The sequence below is a fragment of the Meles meles genome, chromosome 15 (genome assembly GCF_922984935.1).
Source record: "Meles meles chromosome 15, mMelMel3.1 paternal haplotype, whole genome shotgun sequence".
NCBI lineage: Eukaryota > Metazoa > Chordata > Mammalia > Carnivora > Mustelidae > Meles > Meles meles.
The window spans coordinates 5,322,047-5,348,155 of record NC_060080.1 but is presented as its reverse complement, the minus strand read 5'-3'; the positions used below and the strand labels follow the sequence as shown (position 1 = coordinate 5,348,155).

Sequence of the window (26,109 nt, the reverse complement as noted above, 5' to 3'; positions counted from 1 at the left end):
TGTTCCTGATGAAAACGCTTCAAAGTATAGGGATAGAGGGAACATTCCTGAACTTCATAAAATCTATCTATGAAAAACCCACAGCAAATATCATCCTCAATGGGAAAAAGCTTGCAGCCTTCCCGTTGAGATCAGGAACACGACAAGGATGCCCACTCTTGTTCAACATAGTATTAGAAGTTCTAGCAACGGCAATCAGACAACAAAGAGAAAGAAAAGGTATCCAAATTGGCAAGGAAGAAGTCAAATTCTCTCTCCTCGCAGATGACATGATTCTTTATATGGAAAACCCCAAAGACTCCACCCCCAAACTACTAGAACTCATACAGCAATTCAGTAACGTGGCAGGATACAAAGTCAATGTACAGAAATCAGTGGCTTTCTTATACACTAACAATGAAAATACAGAAAGGGAAATTAGAGAATCGATTCCATTTACTATAGCACCAAGAACCATAAGATACCTGGGAATAAACCTAACCATAGAGGTAAAGGACCTGTACTCGAGGAACTACAGAACACTCATGAAAGAAATTGAAGAATACATATAAAGATGGAAAACCATTCCATGCTCTTGGATTGGAAGAATAAACGTTGTTAAAATGTCTATACTGCCTAGAGCAATCTATACTTTTAATGCCATTCTGATCAAAATTCCACCGGCATTTTTCAAAGAGCTGGAGCAAATAATCCTAAAATTTGTATGGAATCAGAAGAGACCCTGAATTGCTAAGGAAATGTTGAAAAACAAAAACAAACCTGGCGGCATCACTTTATCTGATTTCAAGCTTTACTACAAAGCTGTGATCACCAAGACAGCATGGTACTGGCATAAAAACAGACACATTGACCAGTGGAACAGAGTGGAGAGCCCAGATATGGACCCTCAACTCTATGGTCAAATAATCTTCGACAAAACAGGAAAAAATATACAATGGAAAAAAGACAGTTTCTTCAATAAATGGTGCTGGGAAAACTGGACAGCGATATGTAGAAGAATGAAACTCGACCATTCTCTTATACTGTACACAAAGATAAACTCAAAATGGATAAAAGACCTCAACGTGAGACAGAAATCCATCAGAATCCTAGAGGAGAACATAGGCAGTAACCTCTTCGATATCAGCCACAGCAACTTCTTTCAAGATATGTCTCCAAAGGCAAAGGAATCAAAAGTGAAAATGAACTTTTGGGACTTCATCAAGATCAAAAGCTTCTGCACAGCAAAGGAAACAGTCAACAAAACAAAAAGGCAACCCACGGAATGGGAGAAGATATTTGCAAATGACAGTACAGACAAAAGGTTGATATCCAGGATCTATAAAGAACTCCTCAAACTCAACACACACAAAACAGATAATCATATCAAAAAAATGGGCAGAAGATATGAACAGACACTTCTCTAATGAAGACATACAAATGGCTATCAGACGCATGAATGTTCATCATCACTAGCCATCAGGGAGATTCAAATTAAAACCACATTGAGGTACCACCTGACACCAGTTAGAATGGCCCAAATTAGCAAGACAGGAAACAACATGTCTTGGAGAGGATGTGGAGAAAGGGGAACCCTCTTACACTGTTGGTGGGAATGCAAGTTGGTGCAGCCACTTTGGAGAACAGTGTGGAGATTCCTCAAGAAATTAAAAATAGAACTTCCCTATGACCCTATAATTGCACTGCTGGGGATTTACCCCAAAGATACAGATGTAGTGAAAAGAAGAGCCATCTGTTCACCAATGTTTATTGCAGCAATGGCCACGGTCGCCAAACTGTGGAAAGAACCAGGATGCCCTTCAATGGATGAATGGATAAGGAAGATGTGGTCCATATACACAATGGAGTATTATGCCTCCATCAGAAAGGATGAATACCCAACTTTTGTAGCAACATGGACGGGACTGGAAGAGATTATGCTGAGTGAAATAAGTCAAGCAGAGAGAGTCAAGTATCATATGGTCTCACTTGTTTGTGGAGCATAACAAAGAACATGGAGGACATGGGGAGATGGAGAGGAGAAGGGAGTTGAGGGAAACTGGAAGGGGAGATGAACCATGAGAGACTATGGACTCTGAAAAACAACCAGAAGCTTTTGATGGGGCAGGGGATGGGAGGATGAGGAACCAGGTGGTGGGTAATAGGGAGGGCACGTACTGCATGGAGCACTGGGTGTGGTGCAAAAACAATGAATACTGTAATGCTGAAAATAAATTAAAAAAAAAAAGAATAGTCGTTAGGGTAGTCGTGGGAGTGATAGTCCTCTTCGGGAGCAGCAACGCCCAGAGCAGCCTTGCCGATGCCAGAGGCCTTGCTGCACCGAGCTGCGACCCCGCCACCAGTGGCCTCGTCACCCCGAGCCGCAGCCCCGCCGTGACCAGCCTTGCCGCCCGGAGCCATGGCCTTGCTGGAGCAGCCTCACCGGAGCAGCCGGAATGGCATCATGTGGGGAGTGGCCTTGTCGGTGTGCAGCCTCGTCGGCGAGCGGCCTCGTCCGGAGCGGCCCCTTCATCATCGGGAGCGGCCTCATCCGGCGTGTGGCCTTGTCCTGAGCGGCCTCATCTGGGGAGCAACCTCATTGGGGTGCGGCCTCCTCCGGAGTGACCTTGTCCAGAGCGGCCTTGTCCGGAGTGGCCTTGTCTGGGGAGCGGCCTTGTCCAGGGAGCAGCCTTGTTGGAGTGGCATCATGGGGAGCGGAGTCTGTGTTGTTGGGGTTGTCGTCCTCGTCTTTTTGCCTCTTCATCATCGGGAGCGGCCTCGTCGGGTGAGTGGCCTTGTCTGGGGAGCGGCCTTGTCCAGGGAGCAGCCTTGTTGGAGTGGCGTCATGGGGAGCGGAGTCTGTGTTGTTGGGGTTGTCGTCCTCGTCTTTTCGCCTCTTCATCATCGGGAGCGGTCGGGGGAGTGGCCTCGCTGGAGTGGCGTTGTCGTCCTCATTGTCATCACCTCTTTGTCATCGGGAGTGGCGTCCTCGTCATTGTCGCCTCTTTGTAAGAGATGGCCCCGACCGGTCGGTTTGATTTTCAATGCTTGATGTAAAATAAAGCTTTGCTTGATTTTCGCTTTGTGTCAGTCTCTTTTCTTTGATCACGGACCCTGACATTGGGGGCTCATCCGGGATCAAACATTGAGAACTGAGCCAGCATCGGAATTTATGGGAAAAGCCTCTGGAGGTGTTGGGGTCTTGTCTGTCTGTCTGGTTGGAGCTCCAGGGTATGGCCCACCGGGGAGAAGCTGGATGCAGCCATGCTCCCCAGGGCTGGAGTGGAGGGTGTTTGAGTCCCCCTGTGTGGTCGGGAGGGTTCGAGTCCCCCTGGGTGGTCAGGGGATCGCCGGGGGGTTTGAGTCCCCCTGGGAGTCAGGGGCCTGCTGGAGGGTTCGAGTCCCCGTGGGTGGTCAGAGGCCTGCCGGGGGTTCAAGTCCCCCTGGGTGGTCTCCAGGGGTTGGAGTCCCCCTAGGCAGTCACTGGGGACCAAGAAAATCCCCACCAGCAGCAGGTTCTGGGTAAGGACCGCTGGGTCTGTGGTTGTCTTTGTGTTGTCTTTTTGTTGTCTGTTGTGTTATTTGTTGTGCTTGAAGGAATGGGGCAAGCAGAGAGTAAGGGGACTCTGACTTTCATCTCTTTGTTCCTCATAATAGATGTGGGGCTTCTCCCTTGCTCATTTCATGTGTTAAGGGCTATAACTGGAGCCAACTGGGGTTAGTCTAACTCAGGACAGAGACTTTAAGGCATATTCCCAAGCAGCTGCCAAAACTCCCTTTCTTTTGGGGAATTCCTTGCCTTCTCTGGCATGTTGTGGACTGCCTAGCTCCTCCCCCTTGCTGGCGGGAAAGCATGGCATCTGAAGTGGAATGGGCCCAGGTGGAACATGAAATCTGTTAGCAAAGAGATGACTGAACTGATGGTTAATTGTCTGTCTCAGGGTTTTAATGGGTAATTGTTAAAGTAGCTTTCAGAGTCTTTGGTAACCTGAAGCTTTGAAGTTTTTGCTTGGATGATAAATGGGATGAAGTGCTAGGGCGCTGGTTGCTGGAACTAGGTTTGTGCTTTTGAAATCTGTTGGTAAACATGTTTTGTGCTTAACTGCTATTGCAACAGTTCACAATTGGTTAATATTTAGTCTTCACTAGAGATTGAGATGTTTCTAAGAAAATGTAAATGGTTTTCTTTGCCCACCCAGAATTGTAAATGAGATCTCTTTGACTCATAAGGCTTTTCCCTGATACGCTAAGTTACTCAGGAAGGACTGCTAAATCAATGATAAACCTTGGGTTACATTTGGGTAAATGCTGTAACTACTCCAGAGGTTCTATACATTTCCTAAAGTTTTAATGTTTTGATAAGCGTCATCATTTGGTATTTAACCATATCTATTCTGAGTTTTTTGTCATTTGTAATTGTTTTAATTCTCTTGTGAGATGAATTCCACCTTAAAGGAAATTCATATGGGAGATTTTCAGAACAAATACAGGTCTTTGATATGTTGAAATCCTGGAACTGAATTTCTAGAGGTAAAAGTTGCACTTGGACTAAACTAGAATTAGTACGGTGACTCAAGGTAAGAATGAGTCTCCAGGAGCTTTCCTAGAAAGGCTTATTGAAGCCTATAAAATGTATAGCCCGATCAACCCTGAGGCACCTGAAAATCAGGGGGCAGTGAATCTTGCTTTTGCCAGTCAGCTAGCCCTGGATATAAGGAGGAAACTTCAGGAAATTGAAGAATTTGAAGGGAAGAATCTGATTGAGTTAGTGGGAATAGCAGAAAAGGTATTTAACAACAGGGATGCACAGGAGGATGAAAAACATACAAAAAGCTGCTTAAGGTTTTGGCATTACATGAGATAGGTAGGGGATAGTAAATCGAAGGAAAAGCCTAAGCACAGAGAAGGCAGGTGGGAAGACTTAGATTCAGATCAGTGCACTTACTGTAAGGAAAAAGGACACTGGGCCAGGGAGTGCCCCAAAAGGATGACAGCAATGCTGGCCACCAGAGTAAAAATTGAAGTGGAGGGGAAATCAATTGATTTTTTTTTGGTGGACATGGGAGCCCAGTTTTCATCATTACTTAAACCTAGAGGAAAACCATCTGGAGAGGAAATCTGGGTACAAGGAGCAAATGGCGCAGAGAGACATAAATGGACAACAGAAAGAACTTTAAATTTGGCCTCAGGAGTAGTTAAACATTGATTTTTTGTCCTCCCTAATGACCCATATAACTTGATGGGAAGAGATCTCCTCCACAAGTTACAAGCTGGCATTCAGTTCTCAGAAGGAGACATGACTATCCTTGAGACAACCCACTGTACAGGTGCTTATGGCAGCAGTAGATGAATACCTCCTTTATGATCCAGTCTCAAATCCAGCGGAGACAAAGCGGGGGGCGGGGGGAGCCTTCTCCAAATCCTACAGGTCGAGTTTCCCAAGGTCTGGGCAGAAGGGAAGCCCCCTGGCTTGGCCAGGGGACAGCCTCCAGTGGTGGTACAATTAAAGGTGATGGCTATGACTGTTCACGTTTGGCAGTACCCCCTTCCCCAGGAAGCAAAGGAAGGGATCAGAAAACACATTAACCACCTCTGAGGAGACAGGATCCAAATTCCTTGCAAATCTCCATGGAACACACCTTTGCTGCCCATCAAAACAGCTGAGACTGGGGAGTACTGACCTGTTCGACTTACGGGAAGTTAATAAATGGGTTGAAGATATCCACCCGGCGGTGCCTAACCCCTACACCATATTCTCCCTCCTGGGCTCCAAAAGAACTGTGTATACCATCTTAGATCTCAAGGATGCATTTTTCTGCATATCTTTAGCAAGGGAATCTCAACCCCTTTTTGCTTTTGAGTGGTCCGACCCACCGGAAGCGTTCCAAGGCCAGCTCACCTGGACAAGACTTCCCCAAAGATTCAATAATTCACCCACCATTTTTTTTTTTTATGAAGCCCTACACGAGGATTTGCATGAGTACAGAACCTCCAACCCAGGAGTCACTCTGCTATGGTTATGTTGATGACTTGCTAGTAGCCGCTGAGGACCATGAGTCATGTTTGTGGGGGACGAGAGCTCTCTTACGGACTCTGCAGGAAAAAGGGTATTGGGTGTCAGCAAAGAAAGCACAGCTCTGTCAGAGCCATGCCACATATCTAGGCTTTGATCTCCACGAGGGAGTGCGCTCACTGTCTGAGTCTAGGAAACAGGTGATCCCACGATACCCCCATCCCACCACGTCCCGACAAGTGAGGGAGTTTCTTGGATTGTGGGTTACTGTAGACTTTGGATACTGCAGTTTGTGGAGATTGCCCAACCTCCCTACAAACTGGCGAAAGGGGGGGCTCACTATGATAGAGTGGACAGCTGAGGCAGAAGGAGAATTTTGGGAATTACAAACAGCTGTACTAAGTGCCCCAGCATTGGCCATCCCAGATGTTACCAAGCCTTTCCACTTGTATGTGGATGAAAAAGCAGGGGTGGCCAAAGGAGTTTTGACTCAGACTCTGGGGCCTTGGCAAAGACCAGTAGCCTATCTTAGCAAGAAACTAGATCCAGTAGCGGCTGGGTTCCCCTCTTGCCTCTAATAATTGCTTGCCAGGTCCCTCCTGGTCAAGGATGCAAGTAAATTGAATTTGGGTCAAAATCTCATCTTGAGCACCACCCGTGCTATTGAGGGCCTTTTCCGGACTCCACCAGACCGATGGATGACAAACGCCTGAGTAACGGGTATCAGGCCCTCCTCCTCAATGAGCCAAGAGTGACCTTCCAGCCCCTAGGAGTGCTAAATCCAGCCACGCTGCTGCCAGAGGAGCTGGCTGACCATCCACACGACTGCAGGGAGGTCCTAACCCAAGTTGCAGGAATAAGGCCGGATCTCAGAGACATTCCCCTCCTGGATGCCGAGATGACTCTGTTCACAGATGGGAGTAGCTACATGGTCAATGGAAAGAGGTATGCAGGGGCTGTGGTGGTTTCTCCTGAGCAGAAACTCTGGACAGTAGCCCTGTCACATGGAACTTTGGCACAAAAAGTGGAACTGATTGCGCTCACTAAGGCACTGCAGATGGCCAAAGGTAAAACCGCCAACATCTATATGGATAGCAGGTATGCCTTTGTTACTCTCCATATACATGGGGCTATTTATAAAGAAAGGGGCCTATTAACAGCAGAAGGAAAAGGAATTAAAAACAGAGGAGAAATATTGGCTCTCCTCCAGGCTATTTGGGACCCAAAAGAGGTGGCTGTTATGCATTGCCCAGGACACCAAAAGGGGACTGATCTGATTTCAAAAGGAAACCAATGAGCAGATCAAGCCGCAAAGCAAGCAGCCCGAGAAACAGTGCAAGAACTGGTTACACTCCTGGCTCCAGCCCTAGCAGAAAAACCAGACTATTCAGAAGAAGATTTAAAGTATTTATAGAAATGGGTTAAATTGGACTATGAAGGGGACTGGGCTAAGACTAAATCAGGAAAAATAACTCTTCCTCGAAGACGGAAGAATTATTTAGTAGCAAGAAGTTAGTAGACCAGATACATCAGGGTACTCATTTGGGGATACGCAAACTCAAGGAGCTTATAGGCAGGCAGTTCCAGGTTTCTAAATTAGGGCATATGGTTCAGGATGTAGTTGATAGATGTGCTCAATGCCAGGCAGTTAATATGGGAAGAACTAAAAAGAACTTACCTAAAAGAGGTAAGGAACCAGGAATTTATTGGGAAATAGATTTTACAGAGGTAAGGAACCAGGAATTTATTGGGAAATAGATTTTACAGAGGTAAGGAACCAGGAATTTATTGGGAAATAGATTTTACAGAAATGAAACCCAGAAAATATGGGCACAAGTACATGTTAGCTTTTATAGATACCTTTTCAGGTTGGGTAGAGGCTTTTTCCACCAAACATGAGACCGCAGGAGTGGTAGCCAAAAAGCTACGAGAAGAAATAATTCCTAGGTTTGGGCTGCCTCTCGCAATCATGTCAGACAATGGCCCTGCATTTGTGAATTCAGTCTCACAGGCATTGGCCAAGGCTGTGGGCACTAATTGGAAACTATATTGTGCCTACCAGCCCCAGAGTTCCGGGCAATTAGAGAGAATGAACCGGACTCTTAAAGAGACCTTGACAAAACTAATTCTGGAGACTAGCAGTGGATAGGTGGATCTCCTTCCTTTTGCCCTCCTCAGGGCATGATGTACACCCTATTTAAACAAGGTGACACCATTTGAAATAATGTTTCAGAGACCCCCTCCCCACTCTGTCCTCGGCTACAAGAGGTTGCCCTAGCAGAAATGACTGATCAGTCTGTACTCCAGTCACTGCAACCATTACAGTCTGTCTTAAAAAAAAGCCCACGCAGGAATCTGGACTGCCCACACTGGGACGGAGACAGAGGTGGAACCACTTCCTTACCATCCTGGGAACTTGGTTTGGATACATCGCTATCAAGTGGGAAACTTGGAGCCTTGCTGGAAGGGACCTTTTACTGTTATCCTGACCACCCCCATGGCAGTAAAAGTCGAAGGCATCAGCTCCTGGATTCATGCAGGTCACGTAAAATGAGCTGAGGATGAGGACATTCCCCAGAGTTGGAAGCTGCAGCTGATGGACCCCACTGACCATGGACTAAAGCCAAGACTAAAAAAACTGTTGAGTTTATTGTTGCTCCTATTGTTACCTGTTTGTGTAAAGTACAGGTGGGAATTTAGATGAATTGAATTAGGAAAAATGGATAAGGTTATGCAGAGCGTTGAATGGCTAACTCGTCAGCCGACTGCACTACTGTTACTTTTTGGCCCCTGTATTATAAACACCCTAATGTCGTTTGTACCAAAGAAAATTGGAGCGATAAAAATGTTAGTCTTACATGCTCAATATAACCCCCTTACAACAGGAGAACATAGAACTGGTTGAAAAGTCAAGGATTTGACTAATTTCCAAAGAAAAGGGGGGAATGTAGGGGCCTGGTTAGCCAGAGGAACTTATTTGTAAACCTGGGATATAGGGGCGGGCCAGGCCAGATAGCCGTGTCCAATCAGTGGGGTGTGCATATATTAACTGTGGTGAGTTGAAATCTCATTGGGCACTGGTGTGTGGGCCGGGTTCAACCACCTCTATAAAGGTTAGTCTGTGAGGCTGGGGGCGGGGGGAGTAGTAGGAGGAGTTAGAATAGTCGTTAGGGTAGTCGTTGGAGTGGTAGTCCTCTTTGGGAGCAGCGCCCCCGAGAGCAGCCTTGCCGCCCCAACCCCCCCACCACCGCGACCGGCCTCGCCACGACCAGCCTCACCACCCCGGGCCGCGGCCTCACCGGAGCGGCGTCATTCCGGGGAGCGGCCTTGTCAGCGTGCGGCCTTGTCGGCCAGCGGCCTTGTCAGGAGCGGCCTCGTCTGGGGAGCAGCCTTGTTGGAGTGGCGTCATGGGGAGCGGAGTCTGTGTCATTGGGGTTGTCGTCCTCGTCGTCGTCACCTCTTCATGGTCGGGAGCGGCCTCGTGCAGGGAGTGGCCCTGCAGGGGAGCGGCCTCGCTGGAGTGGCGTTGTCGTCCTCGTCGTCATTGCCTCTTTGTCGTGGGGAGCGGCGTCCTCATTGTCGTCGACGCCTCTTCGTAAGAGAAGGCCCCAACCGGTCGGTTTGATTTTCAGTGCTTGGCGTGAAATAAAGCTTTCCTTGATTTTCGCTTTGTGTCAGTCTCGTTCCTTTGAGCACGGACCCTAACAGTCAGGACTCTGGGAGAGGCTCAGCGGGGTGAGCCTGGCTCAGGGTGTCTGAGGACAAGGGCAAGGATGTTACCATCTCAAGGCTCAAGTACGCTCTTGTGGCTGTGGACAGGCCTCAGGTCTTGGTGGTCACTGACCCGGGACAGCGGTTCTTTGCCACGTGGAGCTCCCCATACGGCTGCTCACGACGTGGTAGCCTGCTTCTCTTGGCGTGCGTGTCTGAGGGTGGGGGTGCCAGATGGAAGGTGAAAGCCCGGCTTCTTATAACTTTATCTCTGAAGTGTCGTCCCCTCCCTTGTCCATGTTAGATTCCCCAGAAGTGACTCAGGAAGTCCTGCAGACTCGCTGGGGAGGGATTACTCCAAGGCGTGAGTCACAGAAGGTGGGTTCCCCTGACAGCGAGCATTTCGGCAATGACCGTGCCCCAGCCAAGGGGCTGATTTTTGAGGATATGAGTGGATGGAGGGGTCAGGAAATAGTTCAGGAAGTAAGTAACCCTTGAGAGGAGCCTTGAGGACTGTGGAATTCTAATTCAGGCACTAAGGACCAATGAATCATTATTGCCTGAATAAATGGACGAAGATACACAACTTCACCTTCTAGCAGCCCCCAACTGAAAAGCTCTGCATTTTGAATACAGATCATAGGGTTTGTCTGTGGAATAAACTGCCCCTGGTTTGAGCTCTGTGACCAGTCCAAGGTAGCTTGTCTCCTTAGGGCCACATGCTCCCCCACTGTGAACTCTCGGGACCCTGGCCACACCTCTTTGCAGCTGCCCCCAAAGCGTCGGCTTTAGAAGCATAAGCCACCTGCTCCCGAGGCCAGCCTGCACTTGGCTGAGAGCCCCACGTCGGAGATCTTGGGCTTCTGAGCAGCTGTGTTCAGTGGGTCACTTCCATCATTCGCCTGTGCACAGGGGAGATGCAGGAAGGGGACATACAGTAAAACTTCTCAGGCACGCTGGCACCTGCCCTTCAGCATGGCTTTGCTGGAGGCCGTGGAGAGCTGTGCTGAACTGCAGCAGTCAGGGTTGACCTGGGAGCCTTGATGTCGAGAGTGTGGACTGTGGTTCCCCAGAAGACTGCCTGCAGCGCCTGCTCCGCCCCCAGCTAGCACGGCCTTGTCCCCGGCTTTGGTGAGCACATGCCCTTGACAACTCTGAGCCTCGCTGGGATGACCCAGGACTGCCCGTTTCTAGCGGCATAGCAGATGCCTTGTTCCCAGAAGATAGATCCCAGAAGATTTGATTTTACTCTTTTGTTTCCAGATCTTTTCGTGGTACCAGAACACAGCTAGGAATAAAGGGAGGTCTTCAGTGGCTTATCACCTTCCTTCCGCACATTGTCCACAAGTCCCAGATAGTGTATGGTTTGCGCATCGCACCAGAAACCAGTTGCAGGGGATAAAAAAACCTTTCATCTCCAGATCTCCGAAGTGCTTTAAACAATTAGTCTGGTGCTTGCTTCAGCAGCACATACACTAAAATTGGAACGGTACAGGGATTAGCATGGCCCCTGCACAGGGGTAATATGAAAATTCATGAAGCATTCCATATTTTTGAAGAAGACATGCAGATGGCCAATGGACATATGAAGAGGTGCCCACCATCACTGATCATCAGGGAAATGCAAATCAAAGCCACAGTGAGATGCCACCTCACACCTGCCAGAATGGCTAAAATCAACAATAAAAGACTTAACAGGTGTTGGTGAGGATTTGGAGAAAGGGGAGCCCGCATGCACTGTTGGGAGGAGGGCACACCTCTGCAGCCGCCATGGAATACAGTGTAGAGGGTCCTCAGAAAGTTAAAAAGAGAGCTACCCTATGATCCAGTAATCGTTCCACTGGGTGTTTACCCCAAGAATACAAAAACACTAATTCAAAGAGATACATGTATCCCAGGGCTTACAGCAGCCTTACCTACAGATAGCTGCACAATATCTCAAATTATGGAAAGAGCCCAGGTGTCCATCAACTGATGAATGGATATAGATAGATAGATAGATAGATAGATAGATAGATGGGTGTGGAGTATTATTCAGCCATGAAAATGGACTGATCAATTACATTAAGTACATAATAAGATGATTATGAATAGGTCAACATTAATCGAGGCATTCAACTCAAGAGCCTTCAGTACGCAGATCGTAGGTGGAATGTGGGAAGTTGCTGGGGGCAGGATTGTGGGGGTGGAACAAGAGAGCACATATCCTGCCTAGAAACATTCACGTTTAATATTTAAATAACATACAGCACTGGCCAAAACATGTTTATAAGCCGAGGGCCTCTAGTCTGTCGGCCCTAATTGGTGGACCAAGAGGGTAAGCCTGTTCCTTGCACTGTGTTACTGCCCATCTGGAGAGACACAAATCCACAGGATGGAAGGATGTCTCTGCAGGCCTCAGACTTACATCCCAGCAAATGACTGTGGCCTCAGAGGCACAGCTCTGTATCCGTGTGGCCCGAGTTGAACACAGCTGGGCTCCTGAGGTCAGCCTGTGGGTTCTTCCAGGGGCATGAGCTAACAGCACAGAAAGTGTTAACTAGCTCCTTCTTTGGGAAAGAACGGGTGATGCCAGTATCACCCGGCAGGCTGACTGCAGGGTTCAATGTGGAGAGAGATTCAGAGCATGCTCAGTGCTCAGTGAGGGGGCACCTCTGCTCCCAGGGTCATCCCTTCTGTGCTCCCAGGAGACTTGAGGAGCCCAAATCAGCTGATGGAAAGGCATGAGGAGAGCTTCGTGTTTAATAAGAACTTCAAACATTATCAAAAGGCTCCAGCTGTCTTCCCAGCTGCTTAGGCTTCTGTCTCTGGACCCTGTGAGCCCTTTGCTTCTCTGTCATGCCTCTAGATGATGGTTTTCTGCTCTTGTCCTCTCCCCTGTGTGTGCCACAGCTTTCAAGGGGTTGGCACGATATTTGCTGAGTGAATCAGGGATTGAGACAGAGACTTCTCTGGGCCCTCCTGGCTTACCTTAGGACTTCCTCCTTTCCAGACTTCCAGGACCTGGCATCTCTTGCCCTTTTATGAGGTGACTGCACAGCCTGGTGCTGGGCCCCTCCTACCTCCAGGGCTTCTGGAGTCATTCACCCCTTCCTGTGATCCCAACCCCGGACAACAGATGGGCTCTGCTTAACGCTGCAGGTGCTTCTGCTTATGCCCTGCGACTTACGGTCACCACCTGCCTGCCCCACACGCTGAAAGGAAATGTCCCAATGGAACCCCGTAGATTTGCTTGATTGCCTCTCACCGAGCCCTTCAGTGTACTCTGGTGGTCCCCACTGCCTGCTCCATTCTTCACCTGGTCGCGTCTCGGGAGCATAATCCCTCGGGCTTGGGGCTTCAACCGCAGACACTCACTGCTCACGGTGCTGGAGGCTGGAAGTTAGGATCGGGTGACAGCAGATCTGATTTCTGTCGAAGGTTCTTTCTGTCTTCTTGGCTTGCAGAAGACCACCTTTGCGTGGTTCCCTCACGTGGCAGGAGAGAGAGGACCCAAACTCTGTGTGTGTCTACTTCAAAGGGCACTCACCCCATCGTGGGAGCTCCACCCGCACGATCCCATCACCTCCCTACAGCTCCCACCTCCAAGCACCATCACACTGGGGTTAGGCTTTCAACGTGAATTTGGGGATATGCAGTCTACAGCATCCATGCTCATTGTTCTAGACCCTGCCATGCCTTTCTCCCACATGCAGCGGTCCTCGGCCTGCCTGCCTCTCCCTGAGCTTTCCAGGTTGAACCCACAGGCCATGGCATGGCCCCTCTCCCCCTCCCTGGCATTCTGGTCTTTTTCCTTTGCACATGGACCAGTGTCTCTCTCTACAGCCTTCTTTTCCACATCACACATCTCCTCTCCAGTTGTACGTACTCTGGTTTCTTACACCGGAACAGCCGTCTGGATCCACGAGAGGCACTTGAACTACAGAAAACATGCCACACAGCTTCATGACGAGTTGATCTGACTTTAATTTGGGGGACGTACAATGACATTATTTGAAGTTAAGATACATACACACACACTCATGTACTCATATAACCACATATAGAATATATTAGGCAACTTTTTGGGGGTGCCTGGATGGCTCAGTGGGTTAAAGCCTCTGCCTTCAGCTCAGGTTATGATCCCAGGGTCCTGGGATCGAGCCCCACATCGGGCTTTCTGCTTAGCAGGGAGCCTGCTTCCTCCTCTCTCTCTGCCTGCCTCTCTGCCTACTTGTGATCTCTGTCTGTCAAATAAATAAAATCTTTAAAAAAAAAAGAATATATTAGGCAACTTTTTAAAGTAAAAGAATGTTTGAGGGCACGTCGTGTGCGCTGTGCTTCCGGAACTTTGTGGCTGGGTGTGTACTCTGCTGAGTCATTGGACGTACTTTGGGGGGAAATGTCCCAAAGAATGAGGCACAGGGCACTTTGTCTTGAAAATTCATCTCAGAAACCAAAGACATGATTTTCCTGCCTGAGAGAGTTCCTCCCTGCCATGAGCCCCCCGTGCCTCCGCTTTGGCCCTGGCACACTCTTCCTCTTTTCTGCTCCCAACCTGTGACAAACACAGTCCCGCTGCTTCTGTCCTCTCCAGGGTCCGCCTGGGTACTGTGCACTCCTGACCGGTGCCTGGGTTCAGACGCTCAGAATCTCCCCCAGGGATTATTTCTACTTCATAGTTGCCAGTCGCTCTGCCCCGTCACAGTTCATCATAACGTTTTCCTTTTGCTTTGTTTTAGATGGAGACAGACACACAAAGATCTGAAATATGTACTTTCTGATCTCCTGTGGATAGGGCGGATGTGACGTGTTTGGTTCTCACAGCTATAAAGTCCTACAGGTCAAGCTCAGTTTTTAATGAAAAAGGATGGGTTACTCTGGCAAAGGTTTATTACATTATGGTCTTTTAGTGCTCCGGCCTCAGCGGCACAGCTGCCCCAGGGAAGGCTGCGGCCCCAGGGTCTGCTACCGGCCGAGGAAGCAGGGGTGCCGGGCGACGTCCTACAGCAGTGCTCCCCGAGAGCTGTTGGCACTGGGTCCAGAACAGTCGAGTCATGAGGCTCCGGCCACGCAAACGGTTCAGTGACCCTGCCTTGGAAACCGTACCCTCCGTCGGGTCTGGCGAGGAGAGTCGTCTCAGCACCTGGCACCGTGCCGATCCCCCGGGGGTAATTTAATTAACATAGAGTCTTACATGCATATGGAAATGTATATTGACATATTTCAGTTTGAAAATTTCTTCTTAACAGAATTAGAAAATATGTAAGTTCAGAACTAGAGTCACTCAAGAAGACCAGCTGTTTTTATTTTTTTATTAATAACGGAAAGTGTTTGAAAATAACAATAGGAACACAGTTCCTATGTGGAACCATTTCTGTTATTCTTGGTTTTGACACTTGCTAAAAACTTTAAAAAATCTGGGATTATGTGTATGGACCATTCTATCCTAATCAATATCTGCTCATCACTTAGGGGATGGAAAATAAAATACAGCCAGAGGAAAGATTCCTGAACAGTTTTTGATAAATCGCTTGTGACTGTCAGAAACACTGATTCCAACAGATTTCAGGCAAGAATCTGAGAATGTTTTTACCTTTGGCGGGTATTGCAAACCGGTTAAATTGTCTTGCCGGGTCACTTATACCCTGTCATCCCATACTTCTATTGGAGTCAAAATATTTCTAGTTTAGCTGGAGATATTCAGGTTTCCGAAAGTTTGAAAAGTAGAATTATTGCTACAAAACCTATTTCACTTAATCTGCCATTTTGGAGCTCTTTGGGAAATGAGAAGGTCCTCATGAGGCATGCACTTTTAAAACCAAGACGGTTCAATGCCTCACTGGTCCTGACCCACTGATTTCCTAAGGACTCTGAGGGTCTTCCAGTGGGGTTGTGGGGTGAGTGGCTGGAGGCGGCCTGGGTCACACCTGTTTCTAATACTGAGTCCTCTGCTAGACTTGAAACTGGTTCCCACCTTGAAAATCACAGGCAAATTTAGAAGAAATGCAGAAATGTTCCAGAACTAAGGGGGAAAAAAAGAAAAAAAAATTTATCTACTACAGATTTCGTGGTGCTTGTGTGAATCAGGCACCTCCGTATTCATTTTTTGCAGACTGGTGAACTAATACGGTTGGACTGGTTTTGCTTTAGGCAGTCCTGGCGTCAGGGCCAGGGATTCTGTCCTGAGTCTTTCCAGTGACCCATGATCTCCAGGAGCGCACTTGCGTGTCCCTGGGCCTTGTCTCCTCGTGTCCCACAAACAGAGTCCCAGACTTCTGCTGAGTCCCCAGCATAGTGCCTGAGCCACTTGCTTGAATTGCGGGTTTCTGTACGTGCATTGGAGTTCCTCCAAACCGTCTCTGCTGATCTCCCCCATCCCTGACGCTTCTCTTGATCTCTTACCTCACATCTTTACCTTTGCTCTTACTCCTGGCGGCTGCCTTGTGGAGCACTGCTGACCCAGCTAGGAGAACCCTCCACCTGACCCTTCTGGCTGTGTCCCCACCCACAGCCCTCAGCAGCCAGAGTGCCACAGGAGCCTGGGCCTGCGTGTTCCCCCATCTTCTCCCCCACCCCACCCTGACGGAATAACAAGCCGGGCCCAGCTCTAAAAGGGCAGCAGAAAAATTAAGCTTTTGTGACTCCATGGTCCCCCTTGGGACAGGGAGTTCCCTTTGGGGTCCATGCCAGACTGATTTAAGACTCCTAATCTTAAACATCTTAGTGGGAGAAGTGTCCCCAATTATGACCCCAATTTGCCATTATTACCCTGAACACTGTTTATCACTGAGGAATGTGTATGTACTTTGAGAGAGGGCTCCTTGCTGAGTGTTGACGAGATTACACCCCACCAGCAGCCCCCGTCACAGCACTGCCCCCTCGGGCCCTCTCCTCCCATTTACCACGCGGACCGAACACCGCAGAGCCCTGGAGGCCCCTGGGGGAGACGTCTCAGAAGGTAGCTGGGCAGGCGAGGGCTGGAGGGGCTCAGACCCTCCTGGGGTAGTACACTGGGCTCTCGGCAGAGGAAGTGAGCGTGCTGGGGACACTCATACGCATTGTCACACTCACGCTGCCCAGGACTCAGGGGACAGTGCCGGTTCCGCCCTCTTGACATGCGAGGCACGGAGGCCGGCAGGTTCACGTGCTTCTCTAGAGCCTCACTGGGGGAACGGTGGGGATTTGAACTCTGCTTTCCAGGGCCATGTCCCTGTTCTTCCCACTGCTTCCAGCATCTTCATACGACATTGTCTTTCTGAGATGCTCTGCGTCCCAAGAGCCGGGCACTCAGCTCTTTTCTCAGGTCCCTCTGTGGGTCACGTAGGGCACTGGGTTGGGTTGTCCCACTTACAGGACAAGAGGTCTGTGGTGTGGAGGGGCAGAGCACGGTGATCCAGGGATGGTGCCCACCGTGCCCCCTGTCTCTCTCCACACAATTTTTTGACAAAATGATCACTGATTCTGAGGTTAGAAATACTGATCTTTTTTTTTTTAAGATTTTATTTATTTATATGACAGACAGAGATCACAAGTAGGCAGAGAGAGAGGAGGAAGCAGGCTCCCCGCTGAGCGGAGAGCCCGATGCAGGGCTCGATCCCATGACCCTGGGATCATGACCTGAGCTGAAGTCAGAGGCTTTAACCCACTGAGCCACCCAGGCGCCCCGGAAATACTGATCTTTAATTGGACTTACTCAGCCTATGTGTAGAAACCCAGATTTCGTGGCCTAAAGTGGCAGCGAAATCAAGTTTAACCAAACTTTTACTTGGTTCAATTTATTATGAACCAGAATAGATCCTTGACGTGTCCGTCAAGAGTCACGGGTAAGATGGTAGCCTTCAGGGTCATGGGTAGGATGTTAGCCTTCTCTGTCTGCGTTCTGGATCTTACAGGCCCCCCAGGAGCAAGCACGCTCCGTGGATCATCTGACCATGTTTTTAGGAGACAGTGAATGTGTGGCTGTGCCGTATCCCCATGGTGAATGCTGTTTGCGTGGCACACTTTTGGGTCACCCAACTGGAGCATAATTGCACATCCTCGCTCCCTCCGATGCAGGCTCCACCCGCCCCCAAGACACCCATCCTAAATTGTGTTCCCAGAGCTGTAATCACGTTGTGGGTGTCAGGACACATGACGGCCGCCCTGGACTTCCATTTGGTATTTCTCGGAGGGTGGCCATTGTGTGTGAGGAGCCGTTGGGGACGCGGTTCCTCTCCCCGACCACGCGTCTCCCAAACCCGGAGGTTTGAACAGCAGGCCTTTAGCCAGCTCTTTGTCCTGCTAGGGAGAGCTTTGCTTTTTCTCCTATGGCTCTTGTGAGTTCAATAAAGCAGAAGCTCAAATTCCTATCTCTCCACTTTTCAGTTGCCAACTCCCAAGCCAACTCTTACCTCACCGGAGTAATAGAGCCCTTGCAACCTCTACTTACTCTTCAGTCTCCAGCACCCCCTTCCTCTAGCGGCGTCTCAATTGCAGGGCGGCGCTCTGGCCGCAGACTGCAGCCTCCCCCGGGTGTGAGCACAAGCTGCACCGATGTCAAAGCATCCGCTCTTACACTGGCTGCGGATTTTCTCCACGATCTAAAGAAAGCCTCCCGTTTCAACGCGTGGTTCAGCTGGGCTCCAGAGGTGACAGGCAGCTCCGCGTTAGCGCTGCATGGTCCGTCCCTCCGTCCGGACTAGAGCAGAGGTGCCCGGCGTCTCAGCCCGCCAGCCTCCGTGGCTGTCTTTGTTCCCAAAAGTATTTGGTGAGGCGTACAACAGTATAATACAATAAAAGAGCAACACATAGACAGATTTTTGAAATTCGGTGCGAAGAGAAAAGAAAGATAAAATGGTGCAGTGAAACCGGAGGGAAAGCTCATCGTGGGCCTTTGTAGTAAACGTCTTGCTGACTAGTCAAGTCGGATTGCAACTTAAAACACGGGCTCGCCCCGGCAACCACAGCCAACAAGAGAAAGTGTGTGGTTGGAGGTTCACACTATCCGTAAAAATGTATCAGTTACTCGGAAGTAATCTTTTCCTGGCCGTGTTTTGTCCTCTATTCTGGATTTGGTTTTTTGTTTGTTTCTGTTTTTGTTTTCATCTGAGGACGTAAATACCGTGCCCTTCATGAAATGTAAGCTTTCTTTCCTATCACACGTTCCCTCCAGCTTGTCGTGCCATTCCCCGGCTTCCTTCCTTCCAGCTAAAGGCTGATCTCCTTATGTGGTCCCTGGCTGGTAACTTTTCTTTGGTAACCAGGCTCCTGGGCGGTCTTCGCTGTGCCCTCCTCGCCTCTGCCCAGGGTTGTGACCCTTCCTCAGCGCAGCTGCTGCTTGATGTTTGCTGTGGTTCATCTGCGTTTGCCCGGTGCCTGAGCAGAGCAGCTGGACACGCGGGCGTGGAGCCCCCATCGTCTGTGGGTTGTGCTGTTCTGCTTGCTGGCAGCAGAAGGGAGGCAGGCAGGGAGCTGGGGGCTCGCGTCACACCTGCCTCCTGCTACTGAGACACCTTGTCCGCTGGCCTGTCACCAGGACCCAAGGAATGCTCTAGGGCCCAGGTGGCAGTGGCAGTTCAGGAACCACCAGGCAGAACACATCCTGTGCCCGGCAGAAACCAGTGGAGTGCCATTTCTCTAAAATTTCAATATACCATCTATTTGCATTGCCTTTCTGTCTCTGCTTACTTGTTATCCATGTGTATATCCCTTGCCTGTTTCCATAAATTATGTGAAGGGACGTCGCATTTCAGATAATACAGTAGGATGAAGGGAACATCCAAGGGAGCTGGGCCAGGTTTACTTGCCTGGCAGCAGGGTCCTGGCTGCCGGATGAACGGAGCCCTTGGGGTACATCGAGTCCGTTACTCTCTAATGATGACTTCCTGCTGTTCCTCCTCTAGCGACTTCAACTGTGAACTTCTTTCTCTCGGGCATCTTGCGGAGTGACAGGCAGTCTCTGGACTGTGAATGTTCCCATTAACATGCTCAGCCGGCGCATGCCAGACGATCACACACTAATAACACGGCATTTGTGTAATGCTTTACAACATTGACTAATTGATTCTCAGGGGAAAGGATCACTCACGTGTGCGGGGATTTGTACATTCTATTTTGTTTCAGACCTCTGCTGCGGTCACTGAAGTCACCGAGCAGAGCCAGAGAAGTTCACATTGTGAACGTCACTGTTGTACGCCTCTGCCTTCTCTCCGATGTTCTCCAGTTTGACCGAGGACGGCAGAGGGCGGGTGGTGTTCGGTAAGGAAAGCTGGAGCTGGGGAGACACTTGGTCCCTGCTCAGCTGTTGCATGCTGGGGGATCTCCCGCAGGTCCCTTGGCCTCTCTTTCATCGGCTACAAAAGGATGACCTTGAATTCAGGGATCTCTGTGTACCTATAAGGCTAAGCGTTCGGGAGCCCGTGGACTTCCGACCAACACCTTTCCTGCAGGAACATCGTACTCCGCCTGCCTCGCAGATCTCGGGATTCTGCCCCCTGTTTGGTTCCCGGCTCTTCTGCCTCACACTCCTTTACAGCCCGTTATGAAAGCCGAAGGGGCAGAAACAAAGATAATGAAACACAATGCAAAGTGGAGCAGTCACTAAATCCCTCACTCCATACACAGAAAATTATCGCCAGCTGTTGCCCAATTAAACGCAGCCATCTAGCAGAGCTCCAGCAGTTCAAAGGAGAACGCACACACTTCATACCCAGCCACACTGCTTCCATGAGAACCCAGGGGATCTGAACACAAAAACACATTTTTCCACAAGCTATGTTTGTGTTTTCCTTAGAAACCTTCCAACTCAGAGATGTGGTGAGTAAGCACCGAGCTCCGTTTGCAGGATCTGGGCCGAGCTCGTGCCCACACTGTGTCTTTAGCATCTCTAAGAAGGGCGTCCGAAAGGGTCCTTTCGTGGCAAGTGCTTGCGGACTCCCTGAGCTCTTACTAGTGCTCCGCGCTGTGAGCCGGTGAATGCCGCGTGATCGGTAGCTGTGTTCCTCTGTTCACACTCATTGGCCACACTTTCCCTGTCCGTCTTCTGTGTGCGACACTTTGCTGCATTTCTGAGTATAGAAATCAGTAAGACAGGTGTCCTGCCACGAGCAAACCTAACGTCTGGCTTAACTGGCAGATGTGGAAACCATACTACAACGTGACACCATTATAAGGACTTCTCTAGGAGTTTGGGCCAAAACAGCAAGCATCAGGATGCTTGGAAGAGCCAGAGAAAGCCTCTAGAAGGAGCTGTGTTAGAGCTGGGACAAAGGCATCCATGGCTAGTTCTTGAAAAAAATCTGTTTTTTTCTCTATGATTCAGATTTTTTAATTTGCTCCTTGCTTGTCTTGTCTTAGAAATCTTTTCGTACCCTAAAACCATGAAGATATTTTCAAGGGATGAAGGTCCTGTTTTCTATTATCTTCTAAAACCTTTATAACTTTGCCTTCCTCATTTAGGTTTATAATACACATAGACTTGATTTTTGCATAGGGCATAAAGTAGAGATCCGATGCAACTTTTTTCCCCCCAATATGGATACTCTGCTTCTAAGAAGCCCAGGTGTCGTGTTGAAAGCAGATCGTGAGAATGGGAATTTCATTCATTCCATCCTGTTGACAACTTCAAAGGAAAACTTTCATTGTTTTACTACAGGTATTAGGATTTTTGTAGTGTTTTGGCTGATGCTTATTATTAGATTAAGATGTTCCTTTCAAATTCCCCTTTGTTTAGAGTGATTTTTTTTCATGAATTACTATTGAGTTTTATGAAATTGTTTTTATCCATTCATTGAGATCATATGGAGTTTCTCCATTAATCTGTTGAAGTGGTGAATTTAATGGAATTTCTAACGTTAGGCCAGTCTTGAATTCCAGGTATTAAGCCATATACTTCTCATAATGTAAGAATTCCTTTATATACCACTAGACTTGGAATGCCAACATTTTCTTTTTGTCAGGATGATTGCATTTTTGTTTAAATGTCAAATTGTTCTATAATTTCTCATTGTTTTTCGGATCTAGTCAAGTTTTGCTATTAAGGTTCTTCTAGCTTCTTATTTGTGGAGAATACTCCCCCCAACCCCCATTCTCTGGAAGACTTTGGGCGAGATTGATTGAATTTGTTATTGAAGCCATCTGGGCCTAGAATACTCCATGAGGAAAAAGTTTTGTTATTGATTCATTTACATTAATTGAGTCACTTCTAGTAAGTTACGTTTTTCCTAGGAGTTCACTCATTTTGTTTACATTTTTTATATTGGCATAAAGTGGTAAAATCACCCACATTTTCACTTTGGATCATGCTAGCTTTTCCTCTCTTTTCTCCTTCTTTCTTGAGCAATGTTGCCACGAGTTTATCGATTCTCTTCATTTCTTCCAAGAATTAAGTTTGCTTCTTGATTTTCTTAATGTGTGTCTTAAAAAAAAAAAAAAGACTTCATTGATTCTTACATTTACAAAAAGTCTTTACTTTCAGTTTTGTATGGATATCTTCTAGATTACTGACATGGATGCTTAGCTCATTAGTCTTCAGGTTTTTCTGTATTTCTTTTCTAATATATATAAAACCATTTCCTGCATTTTGATATGAAGTATTTCTGCATTACTTTGTTTAAACATATTTTCTGATTTTCCATTAGGTTCTTGATTATCTAGGCTTGTAATTCTTAATTTCCATACATGTATGTATTGTCAAATTACCTTTTGTCTATTTTTACTTCTAGTATAATTGCACGGCCATCAGAGGATATACTCTCCATAAATTCATTTCTTTAAAAAGTGAGTCATTGAGGTGCCTGAGTGGCTCAGTCATTAAGGGTCTGCCTTTGGTTCACATAATGATCTTGGGGTCCTGGGATGGAGCCCTGCATTGGGCTTCCTGCTTAGTGAGAAGCCTGCTTCTCCCTCTCCCACTTCCCCTGCTTGTGTTCCCTCTCTTTCTCTCTATCAAATAAATAAATAAATAAAATCTTTAAAAAAAAAGTAAGTTATTGTTTTGTGACCCAATATGTGGTTTATTTTTGTAGCTTTAAAGGTGTGCTTTAAAGGATAATGAACTGTGTAGTTTGGGGGATAACATTCTATGTCTTTACCAGTCAGGTGTGTTATCAAGTTGTCCACATCTCTGTATCTCCACTGTTTCTTGTTTTCGTTTTTTCTCTTTGAACCACTAATTAGTGAGACTTGTGTCAAAATTTCTGAAATGGTGGTGAGTTTTTCTATGTATCCTTGTAGTTCTAGCAATTTTTATTTATGTATTTTGAGACTATTATTCATTGCATACAGATTTATAACTTTTTATCTCCCAGATGGTTAGAATATTATGTTATTATGAATTGATACTCTATTAATGAGTTTTGCCTTAAATTATATTATGTATAATGTAGTTACATCAGATTTCTTTTGATTAGTGTTTAAGTAGTATATGGTGTTCTTTCTTTTTACTTTTGACCATTTTCCTTTATTTACTTTTTAAGAAGGCTCCACACCCAATGTGGGGCGTGAACTCGCGACCCTGAGATTAAGTCACATGCTCTACTAACTAAGCTAGACAGGTGCCCTAACTTTTGGCAGTTTTATCTGTTTGTTCTAGATACGTTTTTATATAAACTGAGTATATTTGGATTTTGTTTTCTTACTCAGACTGTGGCGATTTTTTATCTTTTAGCTTGTCCACATAGTTCATTTAATTAAATGAAATTACTGATACATTTGGGGTTTAGTCCTTTATGTTGTTTTGTGCTTTCTGTTTATCTATGTTTCTTTCCCCCCCTTTTTTGGGCATTCTTTTAGTGGCAATGTAGTAATTATAACTGTATTTAATTTATCTATGCTAACAAATGCTTTTGCCCTCCTTTTGGACAAGATAGTACCATAGATCACTAACTCTGTTTGTCCCCCTCCTGACTCATTGGCTGCCATCTCTCTTGCCCTTGGAGATGACATGTTCTCATTAGTCTTCTCCATAGCTCTTGGCGGATCAGTGTCCCTGACTGCCATTCTGACTTTGCCATGCATTGCAATAATTATACTTACCTTTTTTTTCTAATGATTAAGCCTTGCTGCCTAGCTTTTAGTATTCTGGGATCCTGTTGTCATACTGATATCGGGGAATACCGTTCTGCATGAGCATTTCTTAGCTTGTCATGACCTGTGGAATGCACAAAACCTGATGTCGATCATTCACCAGGGCATACCTTCTTGCTTTGGCAAACAGAGGGTCTCTAAGTCCTCCTGCCATACTAACTGGGTGGTGTTCCACCATTCCCTGTTAAAACCAAGTGGCTTTTATAGTACATCAACTCTAGCAATCCCAGTTCTCTGAGAATTTGATCCCTTCTTACATGCTGTTAGAGAAGTTCTGAGATTTCTAGTTTACTTAACACAGGCCATTGATTTCTCCCAGCTCTCAAGTGCCATCATCGTGTGTTATAATGTGTTAGCACCATCTTCCACGGTCCTTGCCATGGTGTTAAATCCTTGATCACAGGAGAATCCTCCCTCCTCCTCCTTCATGTTTCACCCTGACCTTGATCCCACACCTCCAGGATCGATTCCCATGCATGTTATCCTAACTCTTGCTGATCTATCTTGGTGAGATCTTGTGGCTCTTTTGGGGTGTAGTCCCTCTCCTGTGTCTGTATGCCATCACTTCCCTAGCCACGTGTGCTGGGACTTAACCCTAATTATTGATCTGGTGGCTAGGAGGGTTGGTGGGCTAGATCTTAAGCAGGGGGCAGGGGTGGGATTGGATACCTATGGTCTTGTGTGTTAGAAGCCACTTGATTTTGTCAGGAAGGAATGAGTCACTTCTGCGAAGGACTTGGAATTCTCAAGTATATTTGTGTAGATGTCAGTACCCCGCAGCTCAGGTTCTGCCTTCCTAAGTAGGGGTGTGGCCTCGGCATAATAGCCTTGCTGAAGTTGGGAACTCACCCTCCTTTTGAGCCTGCTACACCAAATACTAACTTCTGGACCCAGTTCTCCAATTTTCTACCCCAAATATCAGTAACATTCAACAATTGCCAGCAGAGTGCATAGTCCTTATAATTAATTACCGTAGCCATACTTGAATTTCTCAAGTGCATGTGATACTGCGCTCCCGGAGCATGCCCTTCCGTATATCCCTTCCTGTGTCATAGCTGTGAACCTTTCACAGTTGTGCCTTAGCGTGCCCTGGGCTCTTCACATGGCCTCTCCTGGTCCTCAGTGATGGGATCTTCACTGACACTTGCCAGGAGGTCATACAGTTCCAGAATCCTCCTTAGAGTCAGCCTCCTCAGGTCAGTCCTGGCACCGGCTGCCCTAAGTCAGATTCCTGGGAAAGGAAATGCATTTGAGGGCAGGAAGTTGATTTGGGGTGTATCCTTGCGATCAATATCTGTGGAGATTAAAACAAGTAAAATTGAACAACTGAACAGTCAACACAGAGGCCTCGGCTGATTCCACAGGGAGCTCTGGATGCTGTTGTCCCGCCTGGAGGCAAGGAGGCTGGGTTTTTCCACGCCTCCAGTCGCCAGCTGCAGGTGTCCACAGAGAAGGGGGAAGCACCTTGTGGAGATGGCTGTCTTGAATTGCAGGCAGTTGGGGCATTTCCTAGAGGGCGACTTAGCTGTGAACTGTCCGCAGCTGGTGGAATGGCTCCAGGGAGGTAGTGGGGCAATTGCCTGGAAAGGTGGTGTGAGGAGCTTGGACCATTGACATCAAGTTCAGAAAATAAATGTGGACTAATTTGGGAGAAAGATTGGTTAGGCTGGCTTTTCCAACTGGGAGAAGCATTGGATCCACAGGGATTGGGAAGTTTTGTGTTTCAGAGATTCTGCTAGAGAGATATACACCAAATAGACTGAGACTTTAAATTAGAAAAGCGCCTGTGTTTTCTCCCTTAAGTCACTCTATTCCTGTGAATGATTACAAGAAAAGGAACGGGCATGGAGTTCTAGTGGGGAGAAACCAAGCTCAGACCCCAAAGTATTGTCCAGTTATAAGCTCCTAATGTGCAGTGTGAAAAATAGGAGAAGGTCCTCAAAGAAATTCTGAGTCTTGGGTTTTTTAAGAAATGGCCAAGAATGGGCAGTAGAGAATGGATGAGTGTTCTAAGTAAATAGAAATCACACAGTCTCCAGGGGAGTGATTACTGTCTGGTTTATGTTGTTTGTTTATACATCAATAAGATTGTAGCGGGCAGAGATGATTGATCACCTGGTATTATGGACTGAATTGTGTCCCCCCCCAAATCCATGTGTTGAATCCCTAAATCCCAATGGGACAGCATTTGGAGATAGGGTCTTTAAGAAAGTAGGTATGATGAAATTGGGTCATAGGGGGACCCTAATTCAGGACTAGAGTCCTTATAAGAACAGGAAGAGACACCAAGGATGTGTGTACCCACGAGAAAGACCATATGAGGACATAAGGAAGGCCACTATTTGCAAACCAAGGAGGGA

The 26,109-nt window shown here is 47.5% G+C and overlaps 1 non-coding gene across 1 annotated transcript; it reads left to right on the top strand.

Annotated features, from left to right (window-relative positions):
- Positions 1-11,154: 11,154 nt before the first annotated feature.
- LOC123926258 lies at positions 11,155-11,258 on the top strand. Its single transcript, XR_006815191.1, has one exon. It is a non-coding gene; the product is annotated as a U6 spliceosomal RNA (small nuclear RNA).
- Positions 11,259-26,109: the final 14,851 nt, after the last annotated feature.